General features: G+C 39.1%; 1 long non-coding RNA gene across 1 annotated transcript; it reads left to right on the plus strand.

Moving 5' to 3' along the window:
* The first annotated feature begins 9,040 nt into the window (after nt 1–9,040).
* LOC144589348 (uncharacterized) lies at nt 9,041–16,821 on the plus strand. Its single transcript, XR_013545428.1, has 3 exons — nt 9,041–9,139; nt 11,104–11,236; nt 11,567–16,821. It is a non-coding gene; the product is annotated as an uncharacterized LOC144589348 (long non-coding RNA).
* The last annotated feature ends 466 nt before the right edge of the window (nt 16,822–17,287 follow it).

The following is a 17,287-nucleotide window of genomic DNA, read 5'->3' on the forward strand; positions in this document are numbered from 1 at the left end:
ACAAATCCTAACAACTCCACCTTATCTTGGCTGTTCTCTTTAGGCTTCTCTTGGAGGCTGGTAGCAATAGATAACTTAAGGGGGAGAAAGTTAGCAGGTTGAGGGTGGTAGGATAAGATGCATTATTGATTATTCCTGGCTTTATTTTATTTTATTGACATTGCTTCAATAACCTATTAAACCTGTTAGGCCAAAATGTTAGGCTGAAAAAATGTGTTTTGTAAGCTACAGGAAACAATGCCTTAATCTCATTGCCTTCAACTCTTGAAATTGACAGACCATCAGCTACCTTGTATTAGTGAAATGTAAAGTTTCTGGAAATAAACTATATCACCTATATGTACCTAATTACTGCTGGTTCTAAATCAGAATGTCAAAAAACATACACAAGAACACACACAAAACCCTGGAAGCTCAAAAATGTTCTTTTTAAATTGCAACACTATTGTCTGTTACCAATCAATCTCTTTTTCTGGACAAGTTTTTCAACTATTAGTAACATGATAAAGTTATACACCTCTCAAGAAGATTTGTGAAGAGCAGAGCTTGACAGAGTACCACTTTCAGTACTAGATATTATATAGATATAGGTATTAGCCTATATAAATTGAAGAGAAAGAACACACTAAATTTCTGCCATATCTTTGGTTCACTGTTACCTGAGCACATCGTCAACAAGCAGAAACTGATGTCTATTTATATCAGATAGTTCTGGATTTACTACAGAATTGGAGGGCTTGGGCACATTGACTGAATCTTATATGATCATACATGGGAACTGAAGTCCAAATCCAGCGGAGTCCAGATTTGCCTTGTCAAGCATAGACCTATTGATGTCAGTTGGAGTTAAGTTAGTCATGGGTAACTTTTCCCATTTACTCCAATGGATCAATGCAAACTATGGCTAAGTTTGGATGCAGCACCTTGTATCTCCTTTTATGAATGTACTGTACAACAAAAGAAACTACTAGCAATTTCATGAGAAACTAGTGTGTGTGTGTGTGTGTGTGAGAGAGAGAGAGAGAGAGAGAGAGATGCCACCAAGTCAGAACCAGCTTACAGTGAGTGACCTTAATGGAGCTTTCAAGAAGATTACAGAACATAGTGTTGCAGAAAGCCAGAAACTACTGAATTGCCCAAATGTTACATTGAATCATCCTAAATGTTGAGTATTATGTTCTGTGCCTTGAGATAAAGAACTCTCAAAGCTTTTAACATTTGCTACATTTCCCCCTTGTCTATGAATGTTCAGTTTAGGGAATCCTAAAGATTTTAAAGCTTATCAACATGAGCCTAAGTATTATGCTACCATACATGCTATTAATTCAAATAACATAAAATAGAAAGGGTATGTACAGTAACTGTCTCTTTTTCAAGAGAGTATTACAGCAACCTTTCTTCTGCTATAAATCCAACTGCCCCTCGTTTGTTTTTGTTTGTTTGTTTTTCCTTTGTTTTGTTTTTGAAAGTAGGTAGTAAAACTATGGAAGTTTGAGATCTATTAAAAACAATCGAGCAACAGTACAGTATCTAGATGGGCAATTTTGAAATATGACAAGACACCCTCATCCTGGTAGATGAATCATTACATGTATTCCTTACTTTTCCTTGTTTTCTATTGATCATAAATAATTTTGTCAAGGTAGATTTGATTTAAATCAATTTGAATTACTACTCTGAAAAGTATGATTTAGTCATGGGATTTTTTTTTCACATGGTAACCTGCATTTATGCTTGTTATAACCTTAATACTAACTAAAGCCTGCCAAGATTTTGGATTAACAATCAGCCTAAAGAAAACACAAGTCATGGGCCAGGGTGCCTCCCTCTATTACCATCTCTAAACAAGAATTGGAGGTTGTTCATGACTTTGTGTACCTTGGCACAACAGTCTCTTGATACTCTCCCTAGATGTTGAGCTGGATAAACGCATTGGCAAAAAAGCAACTATCATGTTCTCTACACTCACAAAGAGAGTATGGCTTAATAAGAAGCTGACGGCATATACCAAGATCCAGGTCTATAGAGCCTGTGTCCTGAGTACACTCCTGTACTGCAGTGAGTCCTGGACCCTTTGTGCACAGCAGAAGAGGAAGCTGAAGATGTTCCATATGCGTTGTCTCCTATGCATTTTTGGCATCACCTGGCAGGACAAAGTTCCAAATAGAGTAGTCCTAGAACAAGCTGGAATTTTTAGCATGTACATATTACTGAAACTGACGTCTACGTTGGCTCAGGCATGTTGTGAGAATGGATGATGGTTGGATTCCAAAAGCTCTCCAGTATGGAGAATTAGTGCAGGGAAAGCAACCCAGAGAGAGACCACAGCCGCAATATAAGGACATCTGCAAGTGGGATCTGAAGGCCTTAGGAATGGACCTCAACAGATGGGAAACCCTGACATCTGAGCGTTCAATCTGGAGGCAGGCGGTGCATCATGGCCTCTCCCAATTTGAAGAAATACTTGTTCAGCAGGCTGAGGCAAAGAGGCAGTCCCGAAAACAGCAAAATCAGAGAGCTGGACAGGGAATAGATTGTACAGTATTTGTCTTCAGTGTGGAAGGGATTGTCACTCTCGAATTGGCCTTCTCAGCCACACTAGACACTGTTCCAAGACCTCTGTTCAGAGCACATTACCATGGTCTCTCAAGACTACTAACCAACATTAATACATACTTTTTCACAATCTTGCCTAGAGCAACTGCACCTTGGTAATAATGCTTTATTCACTGACATGTCCCATGTCTGAAAATGTGCTCTTTCAGAGAAAGAGGCATAAGACACAAAACATCTACACAAAAGTTAAAGAACATAATAACTAGGATTGCCATTGAATCATTCAGCATGATCCAAGGAAACTATTGAAAGCAATTCTGGAGACTTTAATAGGCCTTCCTAAATTTTTTCACATTATACCTTGTTGAAGATAGACAATGGAGGAGAAGCTCCTGGAATAACATTAGTCAGAGTTCCAAAATGGGGTTGATTAGGTCTGTCATTCCTCATCTCTGTATACTACCGTAAATATGTGTCTCTCTGGAGATGCCAACCTAGTCTAAAAATTGCAACATTTTCTGAGGGTGTCTTCTAAACACTTGAGAGAGAGAGAGAGAGAGAGAGAATGGTTGAATTATTTATATGGAACCATACAGAGACCCATAAACCCAAGGCCCTGCCCCAAGAACTGTTGGGTTCTATTTATATTTTTTAAAATGTTACATGAATACATAATCTCTGTGATGTCTTAACACATTTTAAAATAAAATTATGCAGTGGTGCTTTTAAAAAACAACAATTTTAACAATTAAAATTTTAAAATCTGGTTAAAAAAATACTCAGTAATTTGTATCCACACTAAACTTTGGGATTTAGCAGTGGCACCATGAACTGTGGATTTTTAATTGGACTGAAGCATAATACTGAATCGCTAGCATATTATGCACTCTTAGTATACACATTGCTCTGTGAAATATCTTAAAAGACGAAACATCAACCAAGTCATTTGTCTGGGCATACTATGAAGTCTGTTCTATAAATTCTATTACAAATTTTAATTCCTGTTCAAAATAGGAAGTTTTGGCTCTTATTCAAGAGACTGTAAGATTCTGCATAGAGAAAACTGACAGCATGGAGCAGTTTTAGCATGGTGTAATCCCATTTGACAGGATCAGTGGCATGGGTCATTTTCACTGATTGGGAACTGACATTTCTGGCAAAGCCTTGTTTTTGCTAAACAGGCTCTTGTAAATATCTCTGACCGCGTACGTATGCTGCATTCCCACGTATATATATGCAGTGGGGTGAGGGATGGCAGCCTTCCCAGAAGAAACATAAGCAACAGAAAGCACCAAAAGTGCCAAACCCATAGAACTTCCATCCTCTTCCTGCTTCTGTTGCCAATACAAATATGCAGGTGGTGGAACAGCCACAAAAGGCAGTATAACACAAAGCCAAAATTTCACAACTGAAGGCGGGGTTGTGTGTCTATGAGAGAGAAAGTGAACTCTAGATTATTTTTCTTTGCAATCTGATAGCACTGAGATAGGAGGAAAAACTACTTCAACTTGACAAAACTTTCTACTCCACCCTTCTTCACTTCCTTTCCCTTCCTTGTCTGTACTTGTCACCCTGCATCTGCTGTGATATATGGTGCAGCCTGTAAGTTAAAAACTCTGATTCAGTTTATGAATATTCTATGTTGTGACGCACCTTATATTATTAAAGCTGGTGTGGGCAAAGTGTGGCCCTCCGAATGCTGTTGGACTACAATTCCCAGCATCTTTTGGCACCAGCTATGCTGAATAGAGCTAATGGGAGTTGTATTGCAACAACAACAACCGGGAGGCCACATTTTGCCTCCCTTTGTTGTAGAGCAGTGGTGTCGAACTGTGGCCCTCCAGATGTTCTTGGACTTCAACTCCCAGAAGCCTTCACCACCACCAGGATTTCTGGGAGTTGAAGGCCAAGAACATCTGGAGGGCCACAGTTCGACACCACTGTTGTAGAGCATCATGGTGGTAGGAGGTACAAAATTCTGTATTTCTTATCTCAAAACTATTGTGAAGATGCTGACCAAAGAATGAATCATAATTGGAAATGAGATGAAGAAGAAGGGCTGTATTTTCGCAATTTTCTACGAAGAAAAGCATAATACTATGCTATGAGAGTCTTTTTCCTGAGTCTCTGCAAAGCATGTCATTTCTGCAGGGATTCAGGTGGTGATGTAAGGTGAAACTGTTTTGGCAGGTTTGCATGTTAGTAAACTGCTGCTCCACTAGTACTTGTTATATGTTACAATAACAGATTAAATGAAATTGTATTATGAGTTTTAGATTTTTGCTCATTTTTAATTTGTATTTTTATCATATATGTAAATTTATTTATTATTTAATTGTTCTGTTTGTTGTTTATGTACTAGCTGCCTACAATATATTGTTGTGCTGCTCTTGGTGTCCTCTGATAGACTGGAATGCAAAAATAAATAAATAAATAAATAAATAAATAAATAAATAAATAAATGCACGCACGCACGCACGCACGCACGCACGCACGCATACATACATACATACATACATACATACATTATTTGGTTAGTGATTAACTGTTGGGAACAAAAAAATAAGAAATCAAAGCTTTATGTGTATGGTTGACAACATGGCTGGTGATGTGAACAGATGGTGATTAAGCAAGAAAATACACTGGGACACTATTTCCAAGATGTAACTATTTCTAAATATAGAAGGTCTTTCCAAGTGCACAGCTTAATGTTTTGCCTTCGGTGTTATGTCAGGGTCATTTTAGGAAAACTCCATTGCAAAATTGTATATGCCAATGTGGAGATGGTGAAAAACTTTCTGAACTAAATTGCTTTGGTCCTATGGAAAGAGTTAATCATCTCATTATTGGTTTCAGTCCTAGGATATGCATTTGATTAGTATGTATCTTTTCTCCTTCTGCAAATGTTTTGGTGGCTGTTATAAGAAGATACAGTATGATGCCTGAATCTTAACTATTTTGTACATTTTATTGACTTGATCTTACCTAGTTGTGTTTCATGACTGATGTCTCTTGATATTACTATACTTCCTACCTGATTCCTGTTGTGACGGTTTTATTCTAGGCTATCTTTTGGTAGACACACTGTGGGTAGGCAAAATTAATATATAATCTTCCTGATTATTTTAAGCATCCACTCCAACCTTAAAAACAGATCCAGGGGCTCTGTGCTGCCTGTAATCCCATTGCTTTTTTCCCTTTTCACATCATACTGTCAATTCATCTCCAGTTTATAGTCTATTGAAGCCTTTTCAGATTCTCTACTAAGAAACCAATTGTCACCTACTTTTTCCTGCCCAAATGCAGGACTTTATATTTATTCTTGTTGAAATAAATTTTGTTTGTTTTGGCCTGTTCCCTGATCTGTTAAGATCAGCTTGAATCCTGATTCTGTCTTGTTAGGTATTGGCACCCCACCCAATTTGTGTCATCTACAAATTTGATAAGCATCTCCTGTGCTTCTTCGTCCAAGACATTTGCAAAGCTACACAGCAACTTGTCTAAGAAAGACGAGTGGCATAGTTCTACCAGTTTGAGACCAAAATTATTTACGTTTGGATATACACACTTTTAAAGAAGTATATATGCCTGACAAGGCGGTGCTGTGGTTGTCATAGACAAATCATGCTAAACACAGGAAACTGAGAGAGGATTGTCCAGCAATAAATTTTACCAGCCCCTAATCACAGACCCATCCCCAAATATCAAAAGGAATTACAAAATTTCATGAAAAACCTCCCTAGAAACATACATGAATAAATCCTGCCTAACACACCAAAAGAGTCTCAACCAGTAAACTTCCACTTACTACCGAAAATACACAAACCAGAAAACCCTGGTAGATCCATTGTATCAAACATCAACATCATCACCATTGGGGTATCCGGATACTTAGACTCCATGCTCAAACCTTACACCACCAATGCACCTAGCTATGTAAGAGATACCACAGACCTTCTAAGGAAACTTTCTAACAACACCATCCTAGTTATAACGGATGTAGAGGCACTCTGTACTAACATCTCACACAAAGATGGACTACAAGGTACCACAAATACCATTCAAAACAAAGAAGCCCACATAATCACCACCCTCTGTGACTTTGTACTCACGCACAACTATTTCATCTTTGACAACAAAATCTACCTCCAGTTCAACAGAACTGCAGTGGGCACTCACATGGCCCCACAAGATGCAGACATACTCATGGCTGACATGGATCAATGTTTTCTTAACTGCTACACCCAAAAGCCTCTCCTCTACATTGATGACACCTTTGTTATTAGGACCTATGGAAAAGAATCCCTGGAAAAATTCTAGCAGAATTTTAATAACTTTCACCCAAACATCAACCTCAACCTGGAACAAACTATCCCAGTAGGCATCTTTCAGTCTCAAGAAACTATGGTAACGTGCTCTGAACAGAGGTCTTGGAACAGCGTCTAGTATGGCTGAGAAAATCCCTTCCACGCTGAAGACAAATGCAATCTATCCCCTGTCCAGCTCCTTGATTTTGCTGGTTTCGGGACTGCCTCTTTGCCTCAGCCTGCTGGACAAGTGTCTCTTCTAATTGGGGGAGGCCATACTGCACTGCCTGCCTCCAGGCTCAATGCTCAGATGTTAGGGTTTCCCATCTGTTGAGGTCCATTCCTAAGGCCTTCAGATCCCACTTGCAAATATCCTTGTATCACAGCTGTGGTCTCCCTCTGGGGTGATTTCCCAGCACTAATTCTCCATACTGGAGATCTCTTGGAATCCAACCGTCAGCCATTCTCACAACATGCCAGAGCTAATGTAGACATTACTGTTTCAGTAATGTATACATGTTAAAAATTCCAGCTTGTTCTAGGACTGCTCTATTTGGAACTTTGTCCTGCCAGGTGATGCCAAAAATGCATCAGAGACAATGCATATGGAACATGTTTAATTCCCTCTCCTGCTATGCACAAAGGGTCCAGGACTCATTGCAGTACAGGAGTGTAATCAGGACACAAGCTCTATAGACCTGGATTTTGGTATATGCCATTAGCTTCTTATTAAACCATACTCTCTAAGTGTAAGTTGGTGGTCCTTTTGGAAGACAAGGTCTGGTGGCCAGAGGTATCTGTTTCTAACCTTCACACTCTTAGGGAGCAGCCTGGGTTGGTGTGGCTCGTCAGCCTTGGAAGGCAGCCCATCTAGGAGAAGGAAAACTCTGATTTCAAAGCTCAACTGCCCTGTGGCTATATCCACTAATGGAAAAGTTTTCAGGAGTTAAAATTTGAAGCCAGAGTCCTGGAGGCAGTCTGTGCCGTTCTGGCAACACCTGCAACATCGCTGGAACTAGTGGTATTGGCTCTTCCCTTTCCATTGGACTTTTTCAGTGATGTGGAGAGGGGAGATTTGCTGCTTGGGTAACAGCCTATCCTCCATATTATTTTACCCAGGCTTCGTGCTCTGGAGAGGACACTCCAGCTTCTCATACAGCGTCAAAATAACACAGGAAGTAGCAGTTACCGGTTGTAAGTTTTTGCTCGATTGGCGTAGAGCATGACGCCAGGGACTACTTCCAACAGTGGGAGAGGTCATTGCACCTCACTAGGTAGCTACCACCCACCTTAAGTTGGGCAGCCCCCAGCCAGTAAGGTGCTGGCTCACCATGCGCTGTTAACCTCACAATTAACATTGAGGGTCGTCTTCTACATGGAAGTAAACTGAGGAGAGAACAAAAAGAAGTGGAGGAGAAATCAGGGATCAAAGTGATCCTGCAACACTTTGATCCATTCCCCCCTGCGCTTGCTAAGCCCCAGTTAGATTTCTTAATTTTGGAATAGAAAAGTGGGGGGCGTCTTATACATGGGGGCATCTTATACATGGAAAAGTACGGTAGCTCTATGGCTTGGAAACAGGGTGAGCACCGCCCCCTAGAGTCAGACATGACTGGACAATTGTCAAGAGGAACCTTTACCTTTACCTTTATATTAACTAACACGAGTGGTTCCTCTGCTATCTCTTTTGTTTTTATATATACCTCTCCTCCTCCCTTCCCTCCCTCTTGACTTTTTTAACAGATATCTTTATTTCTGTCAGTCTTTACCAAATCCCACCTCCCCCCCTCTTTTTTTGCTCTTGCCTGGTTATCAGTTTTCTGTCTCCTGTAGGAATTTACAATAGACCACCAAACAAAAGCCATTATTTACTGCATGTGAGATGTAACCACATATCCAAGATTCTTAGAGCAATGAATGTTTTGAATGTTTTACTTGTGAATTTACGCTACCATAGTCTTTCGAGACTGAAGGATGCCTAACTTGTGAATTTAGTATTTCATCCAGTATTTCTTTTTCCCCCTAAACATATGACAAAGTTGACTTGTCCATGAAATCTTGCATTTAAATATTATAGTTAGTCTTTAAGGTGCCACAGGTTTTTGTCTTGTCTTGTTTTCTTTTCTTTGGATTTTGCTGGACATGCCTCAAGTTATTCATCTTTTTTGTCTCAATTAATTCAGTGGGTTCCAGTCTGCACAACGCTGGCCCTGTCATCAAGCAGAACAAGGCAGCATGTGTTGAGATAGAGCAGCAAATTGTAGGGGAACAGAACTGTGAGTCCCATACAATCTTCACTTTTTGTGGAAAATACTGTACTAGAAAGTGAGATTCAACCAGAACTTGAAAAGTTACTCTTTAAAACCATGGTCACACTGGCTAATGGATTCTGGAAGCTATAGTAAAAAGAAAAAACGTCCTCAAGCTGCCAATCCAGTTGGCCTCTGTAGGAACTGAAGAGGACAAAACCACTTTTTTCATCACAGTAAAATGTCTTGGGCCTGCACTAATTCCTCTCTCCCCAAAATACAGGCAGGTTGCATTGGAAAGACACAGGCAACCACCTTGATCTTTGTCCATTAAATCCTCAAGGATAAAATTTTATTAAAAGAGATTGGCTCATCACCATCGTTAGTCTTTCACTGGAAGATATAAAACTATCTTTAGCATCCAAAGAACTTAGTTGCAATTCACAAAAATGTATACCAAATAAAACTCCTTAATCAGTCACCAAGATTCTATGTTGTTTCTGCTGCAATAGACTAGTGTGGCTACCGCTTTGAATTTATTAAAATCTTTGGGCAATGAGTGGCCTTGTTAGGGGGTCAGAAAGTTGATAAGTGTTAAGTAGTCTGAAATACTGGAATAAGGGGATTGGAAAGATGATTACCATTCAAACCAAGGCAGTATGAGATAATGCTGTTTTTCTTATTCGCCAATCCTTCTACCATTGTCGTATGCCCACTTTTTCTTGCCTTGAAAAGTCAGCCTCCTTCTGTGCTCATGATGAACTTCTTGCATAATTAGCTTAACATGTGTTTTGAGTCCACTTAAAAGTACCATAAGACTGACTTGAAACTAAAGCCTGTGTCAATTTGCCCTAAAATACAGGAATACCTATGGCCTTAAAGTTACCTTTTTGGACAGCAGTTCCCAAAATTCCTCAGACAGCATGCACCAGGTAGATTCTAGGAGATGGCATCTTTAAAAATAAAACTTCCAAGTTCTGCATAGGAGTTTGGGACAATTAACAGGTACAAATTACTCCCCTCCATAATATTGCAGGGTTCACCTTCAATATTCAGTTTAAATTAAAAACCTATTAGGTCTCCCTCTCTTCTCTACACGTAAGAAAGCATGTGAAAAGAATGCTATCTGCTCACACAGTGAAGTTAAGTAATTGTGTACGTGTTAGACAACCTGCAGCATAATAGTAGGCTTTGGCTGCTCTGCAATACATTCCTGCCTTATCACATTTCTAGCTAGAGATCTGGTTAGGTGGACAGGGCATACTTGCCTCATCCCACCACAAAATCCAATGGGGTTGTGATAGGCATTTTTCTAGTACTTTATCACTGTCCAAGTTTTCTTTGTTCTTCAACGGCAGCAGCTGAATCATTCTATTTGCTTCTAATACTTAAATAGGACGTTCAGTAGAATGTGCCAGACTACTGACTAAATATTAGCCATCAGTATCTTTATGATTCTCTGTGTGTATTTATTTATCTATCAAGTCTAAGTCATTGCCCCCAGGAACAAGTCAGTGCTTCAGTTGCTTTTTTATTGATTAATGGAGCCATAACACCAGTTTCCTGCATTAAAAGATAACCTTAATTCTGAGGAGACTGCTGCTTAAGAAGAATTTCTTCAGTGACTTTCTTGCCTATGGTTTAAATACAATTGCTAATTCCTATTCGAATAGAATTGATTGGATATACATAAATGTAGATTTATCATACAGCAGTCAGTTGAACAACTAGCAGTTGGCTTTATCCCTATACATCTACGGTCATTCAATAGGTTTACCACTGGGTTTTAAGAAGCTTTTTATTGCAACTTTTATTCCCTGATGCTATAGTTCTAATTCTTAGTCCTGTCACCTTCTGAAAACTTCAGATCTTAGGTGGCTTTTTACCTAAGTGGACAGTCCGCAGCACTAATTATATGATGAAAATTGTGGGTTATAAACCTCTCCCTTACTAGAGTATGATTTTTTTAAATTTTATTTTATATTTTGCAGAACACCTCTGAGCCTAAAATGTGTTTCCGAGGAGAAAACTTTGAGCACCACACCAGTATTTTATGTGGGCAAAATTCAGGAGCAGCATCATGTAATAGATGAAAACTGCCTTTTCAAAGGAAAGGCTTAAATGGTAAGCCACTTTGTGAGTTGTGGGATGGTAGGTGGTTCTTATAGCTCTTGGTAAATATTATAGCTGGTTGGAAGAAGATTATATTCTTCGCACAATGAGTCTGAGATTATACATTGTTTTTGGTTCTTTTGCCCTGTATATTTATAAGTGATTTTTTTAAAAAAAAAATCACATTACTTTAAGTTGATCAGTAAGTACAGACATTTTGTCCAACATTGATGTCTGTGGCTAAAATACAGTAACATAATCTTATGCCACATAAGCCTGATGATATCAGGAGTTGTGGCATATTTTGTTAATAAAAAATGTTCTGTTCCCTCCCCCCATCAGTTTCCTAGGCTCCCTCAGGATCCCTTTGGTTGTGGGGAAGCCTTTGGAGAAGAGCAAAACTATGGAAATCTGAAAATGGACATGACCAGTCCTACCACAGCCTCCAGGACTATGGAGTGATTTTCAGACATTTAAGACAAAAAACCTGGGTGAAAATTGTCATTTTCTATCCTTCCCTTAGGTAGGACCAGGCTTTTGGTGGAATATTGCTGAACCTGAAATGTTTTTCTGGGATATAGATGTCATTATTAAAGCCTGTGTCCTTTCAACTCTTTCACACCACTTGTGGTCCACTATAAAGAGAGTAGGGTGACTAGTAATACTATGCTGGAGTGTTTAGCTGGGGCAGAATTAAGGTAAAAAAAGGGTATATTGATGCACACATTTTCAAGGGAAGATTGGCCGAATTTCTTTGAATTCTGAGGTACAGCTTCAGCCACAACATTTTGCTTTGAACCAAACACTTTTCTTCTTTGTGGAATACAGAATATATTCCTACTGTAATTTGGACAACCTGAAAGGTGGAATCAACACTTTAAAAATCATAGAATCATCAATATGGTTATCTGATTATCATAATAAAAAATAAACATAAGAATATGTATGTATAGCGAATGATAAGATCTGAAAAATATAGTTTCTTAAAATAGTGAAACAAATAGAAGTAAGAAATGGAAGGGAAACAGATAACCAATAGCAGCTGGATAATATAAAATCATAGGAGCCATTATCAAGCAAGCCATTAGCATTTTACAGGTTACATCTCTTCTTAATAAATTAATTTTTAAAAAAATCACTCTTAAAGTAAATATTTCAGAAACCCAAGACTAGACATAACATTCAGCAAGATATTATGTTTTTTAATCCACAAATGTTGATATTTGGTAGTCACAATGGGAAGTAATAAACACGATCCAGCAGCTATGCAAAAGTACAGAAGTGCTTACTCACTTCCTTCTGTGGGAAACAAACAGAAAAATAAAAACAAAAACATACCATTCAGCTTTCTGTCTCACCTGCATCATTCAGCCTATGCTCTGGCGTTGCTGTTTGTGTTTCCCAATTCACAGGAATGAGGGGTTCCACAAAGAACTAGAAGCACACAAGTACCCTCACAGACCTATGGCTTATTCTGTAGAAAATTATGTTCTCTGTATACTGGATAGCACAATGACTTTTAAAGAGCAAATATGAAAATGGTTGACATTACAAAATAGCTGTTGTATTTCTTAAACATATACTCTGGCTATGTTCAGCCATTGCATCTTTCTGGGGAATATTAATGTGCATCTTGTGTCTTATTGCAATATTTGAGTTTTGTAGTTATACTTTGTTGTTGTTATTAAACTATATATCTCACAGAAATTAACCAAGGGTGAAAAGATATAGAATTTCTGTACCCTTATGATGGCTAAATGGTTGATACTGCAACCTTCTATTACTGAATAGATTTAGGATCTAATGTCTGAAATACTATTAGCATAACTACGCCTATGGAAAGATAATGATACTGTGAAGAAATTGAGAACTTGGTGTATAAAAAAAATATGAAGTTCATCTGCTGGATTCTTTTGTGCTTCTGTGAGTCTGGGCAGCTAATCTCACAGGTAGAGGTCAGTATGGAAATAGACAGTTCACATCTTCATCTCATCTCCTGCTATTAAACACTTTAAATGAAGGATTGAGCAGATGCTTCCATGCTTATCTTTATCAGGGGACATATCAAAGCTGCCCCACAAGGACACTAATATCTTATCAGCAACCTTGACTTGAAAGAGGTTAGTCAGAAGCTTTCCCAGAGAGGTATGCAAATTGACAATGTGGATGGCATTAAGTTTGGAAGTTGCCTGTTATCCTGATGGAACACTAAAGGGACTGAAGCTGCTCAATGGCTCATGCACTTGTATAAAAGGGATTACGGAAATTAGTTAGTTAGCCTAGCATACCTCTGAGGAGAACAGTGTTTTGCTCCCTGACTGTTCAGGAGAAACTGGGTACGTTTGCTATTCTATGAAGCTCTGCCAGAGGGTACACTCTGAGTATGCCCAGAAATATGCTATCTCGCCTCTCAGTGTGAGTATAGGCAGGGTAGATTGGCTTTTATTATTTTTAGTGGGTTTTCTTCCTGTGTGCTGTAAGTCTGTGTCCACATTTGATCCAATAGATTTTGAAGGGCTGTTTCTTGTAACGATTTGAAACTTTTACCCTTTACCCTTTTGGATTGTTCTTTTTAACTTTTCCCCCCATTTTACTACACTAATAAAATCCTTTCACACATTGCCTGGATTTTGGCTAAGAGGGTTAATGGTACTAAAACCAGCTAGTCCAGCTACTGGAATTTTTTTCAGTGTATGTGTGTGAGAGTTGTGGCAGCTACTTCACAATGTTAGAATCATCATCATCATCCTACAAATGCAGGGTTGGAAAGGACCCTATGGATAATCGAGTCCAACCCCTGTTGGGGAGGCACACTGAGGAATCAAACTACCAGCTTTTGGCTCTGCAGCCTATAACACTCAGCTACTCTGCAATTTATTTTGCAGTTGGTTTCAAAATGATGTTTATTAAAAGGCTCTGTGCTTTTAACATCTCAAGTGCAGCACAAATTCAGCAAATACAACTTTCCTTATATCATTCATAACTTCATTGTTACAGCTGGAAAAGCTGCATTTGTTAAATATGTAGTTATTCTATTTAAATTTACTTTTTTTCTAAACCAAAGACTAGAAGGAGCAGAGATAACAACCAGATGCCTGAACTATTGAACTACCCAGCAGTTGGTGCTCAATACCTAGCCTTGAGAGCTTCTTCTTTGTGTTAAACTCTCTACAGCACCTCAAAGTCCAGGAGACTAAACAGGTGTTGAGAGAGTGAGATGGTTTCAGCCAAACTTGCACAGTTTCTACCACATCTGACTCTCCCTGGGTGATACCATCCTAGGACAAGCAAGAATAGTGTAGCTAAATGACTGTAAGGAGTGGTCCTTGACCAGGTAACCACGACAGATATTATCAACAGGGAGAGATTCTCAGTAATTGAAGACTTTCTTTTCCATAGCTTTTCCAATTTGCAGATAATCCATTTCATTTTATGGAAGCTGAGGGAACCACGGGACAGAAAAAGGAAGTCTTCAGTTATCAAAAATCTTCTCTTTATATCATCTGACTGTGATGTTTTTCTATAATGTTTTTTGGATCTGACTCAAAAGCTTGGCTATTTAATTCAAATTGGAAGACAATTGAGCAAATACATATAAAGCGGAAAGGATGTAGTGTGTGTAACTTGTCTCTCCCTTTCTGCTTTGAATGTAACTTTCTTTAAGACCAAGTTAGAAGTGTATAGATCCTCTGTATAATAGGCTGCAGTACTGTGTTATTAGCTAGCATCTATTATTCCTAAATAACAAAGCTTCTTGAAATTATTTTGACTCTTGCTGCCTTTTGGTCATTCTCCAGCACATTCACAGAAATAAACAAGGAAATACCACAGGTAAACCAAAAATATCTGTTTCATTTGCATTGGTCAAAATCCTATTAATAAGCCTAGGCCCTAGAACATATGACTGATGTGCAATGAGAAATACAAGTGTCAACTCCATAACTACAGTGCTGCCCCGCTTGCCGATTACCCCGCTTGATGCTGAAATCGCTTTACGATGAGTTTTTTGCAATCGCTATTGGAGTGCCACGTTGTATCTGCCTCAACACTGGAGGAGACAGGGTAAGATCAAGTATTTCCATTTTGCGAAAAATGTAGAATGCAAATATCCACAGAAATTGATAGCAGTCCAAAACCCCCAAGTTCTCTCAGTTTAGCGATCGCAAAATGATGATTCAAAGGGTTTTTTTTTGTTTGATGACGATCAGTTCCCTGCTTCGGGAACCGATTTTTCGCTTAACAACTATCAAAAACAGCTGATCGTCGGGTTTTCAAAATGGCTCCCCGCTGTGTTCAGGATGGATTCTTCGCTTTACAGGCACCGGAAAATGGCCACCCTATGGAGGATCTTCGCTGGACGGTGAGGTATTTCCCTCATTGGAATGCACTGACCGGTTTTCAATGAATTTCAATGGTTTTTTTTGCTTGACAACGATTTCACTCTACAGCGATTTTGCTGGAACAGATTGTCTTCGTCAAGCGGGGCACCACTGTGATGGCAATTTGCCACTGAGATGTACATTATTTAATCGCAGTATACATAAATAGGATTCAAACATCAGTGTTTTTAAAGTGGAAAAAAGTGTCATAAAAATGTAAGGAAGCTTTATCTTATCCATTTGATAAAGTTTAATTTCTTGTCTTTTGTTTTTATAACCTTGCATGTTGCTGGAGTGACTGTCAATCTATCCAACCCTAACCAATCGTTGCTTCCCACCTCTGAATTCAAAGAGAACCCAAGAGCCCAAGAGCTTTCCAATCCTTTTTAAAGTCTGTTTAAAGCAGCTGTTTGTCAGTTTGCTGTTGATCTGTTCACAACTGTAATAATGAAACATCTTTATTTTCTCTCCTGCAAATGTCTCAGAGTGAGTTATTAAGACTTAAAGTACCAGTTAATGAGAAAAGGGGTGGAGTATCTGGGGAGTAGCTATTCTCTTCTGTGAGTCCCTGTGCTTCCATTGTGTAGCAAAGGAATTTTACTAGAAATTCAGAACTCTAGAGCCTATGCTTTTTAGACGTTTACCATATTAAGACAGTTCAAGTGCTCAGATTGCAAAGCTATCTTTATCTGGCATTCTGCCTGATCCAGTGAAGTCAAATTATATACGTATTATGTGGGAGATCCATGACTTAATATCTTAATGTATTCATTTTCACTTAAAAGCATGTAGTTGAATAGGACCCGTGACACGGGGGGGGGGGGGGAGGTGCTTGACCCTTTCACCCTGCACTGTTTTTCTGATCTAAACCGCTTTCCTCCACAAATCCCTATACTGCAGAAAAGAGACAGGCATACTGGTACTTGAAATGCAATAGGAAATCAATATGTTTTGTTTTTGTCTTTGCATCTGTACAGTTGGTACTATTACTGTGAGGATTTTCCTTGCAAATCAGAACAGCTCTATAGACCACAACTGGTTGGCTCTTAGGCCAAAAGTACTCATTTGTTTTCTTACTCTAACAAAGCCTGTATGGGTCCAACCTAAATAAGGAGTACACACACATGAGTATGGGAGGTATAAACCTCCTAGTTCTCCCCCAGCCGGTTTCTTTCCTTAAATTTGCTGCCTCCCCATGCAGCAGTCAGAAAAGAAAAATAACTTTTCATTGTCACTAGAGAACTGCTCTTTCATTTTTTAGCCCCGCACTGGCATGTAGGGGGGGGATTTAAAGATGTGAGGAATTGATTCAAGAGGAAGGCTTAAGCCACCCTCACCCACATATTCTTATTTTGGAGCAATGCGGACACTGAGGCTTAGCTTCACATTATATTTTTAACCTAGCATGTAGTTTAGCCATTAGGCCTCAGACAGCTACAAATATTTCCAGTCATTTGCCTTGCCAGGGCTTTTGGATGAGACAATAACCTCATGTGGTGGAGCTTGGGGGGAGGCAGCAAATGTGCTGGTCCTCCCATTATTACCACCACATAGAATGTTCTGTGCAGGCCTGGATGGGGGGGGGGGGAAGCAACACCTCTGTCTCCCCAGGATGAGGAAAAAGAAGCAACAGGAGAAGGTAGGTTACTTAGGAAAAAAATCTAGCAGCCATGACAGTTGGCAG

This window comes from Pogona vitticeps, chromosome 4 (genome assembly GCF_051106095.1).
Source record: "Pogona vitticeps strain Pit_001003342236 chromosome 4, PviZW2.1, whole genome shotgun sequence".
Classification (NCBI taxonomy): domain Eukaryota; kingdom Metazoa; phylum Chordata; class Lepidosauria; order Squamata; family Agamidae; genus Pogona; species Pogona vitticeps.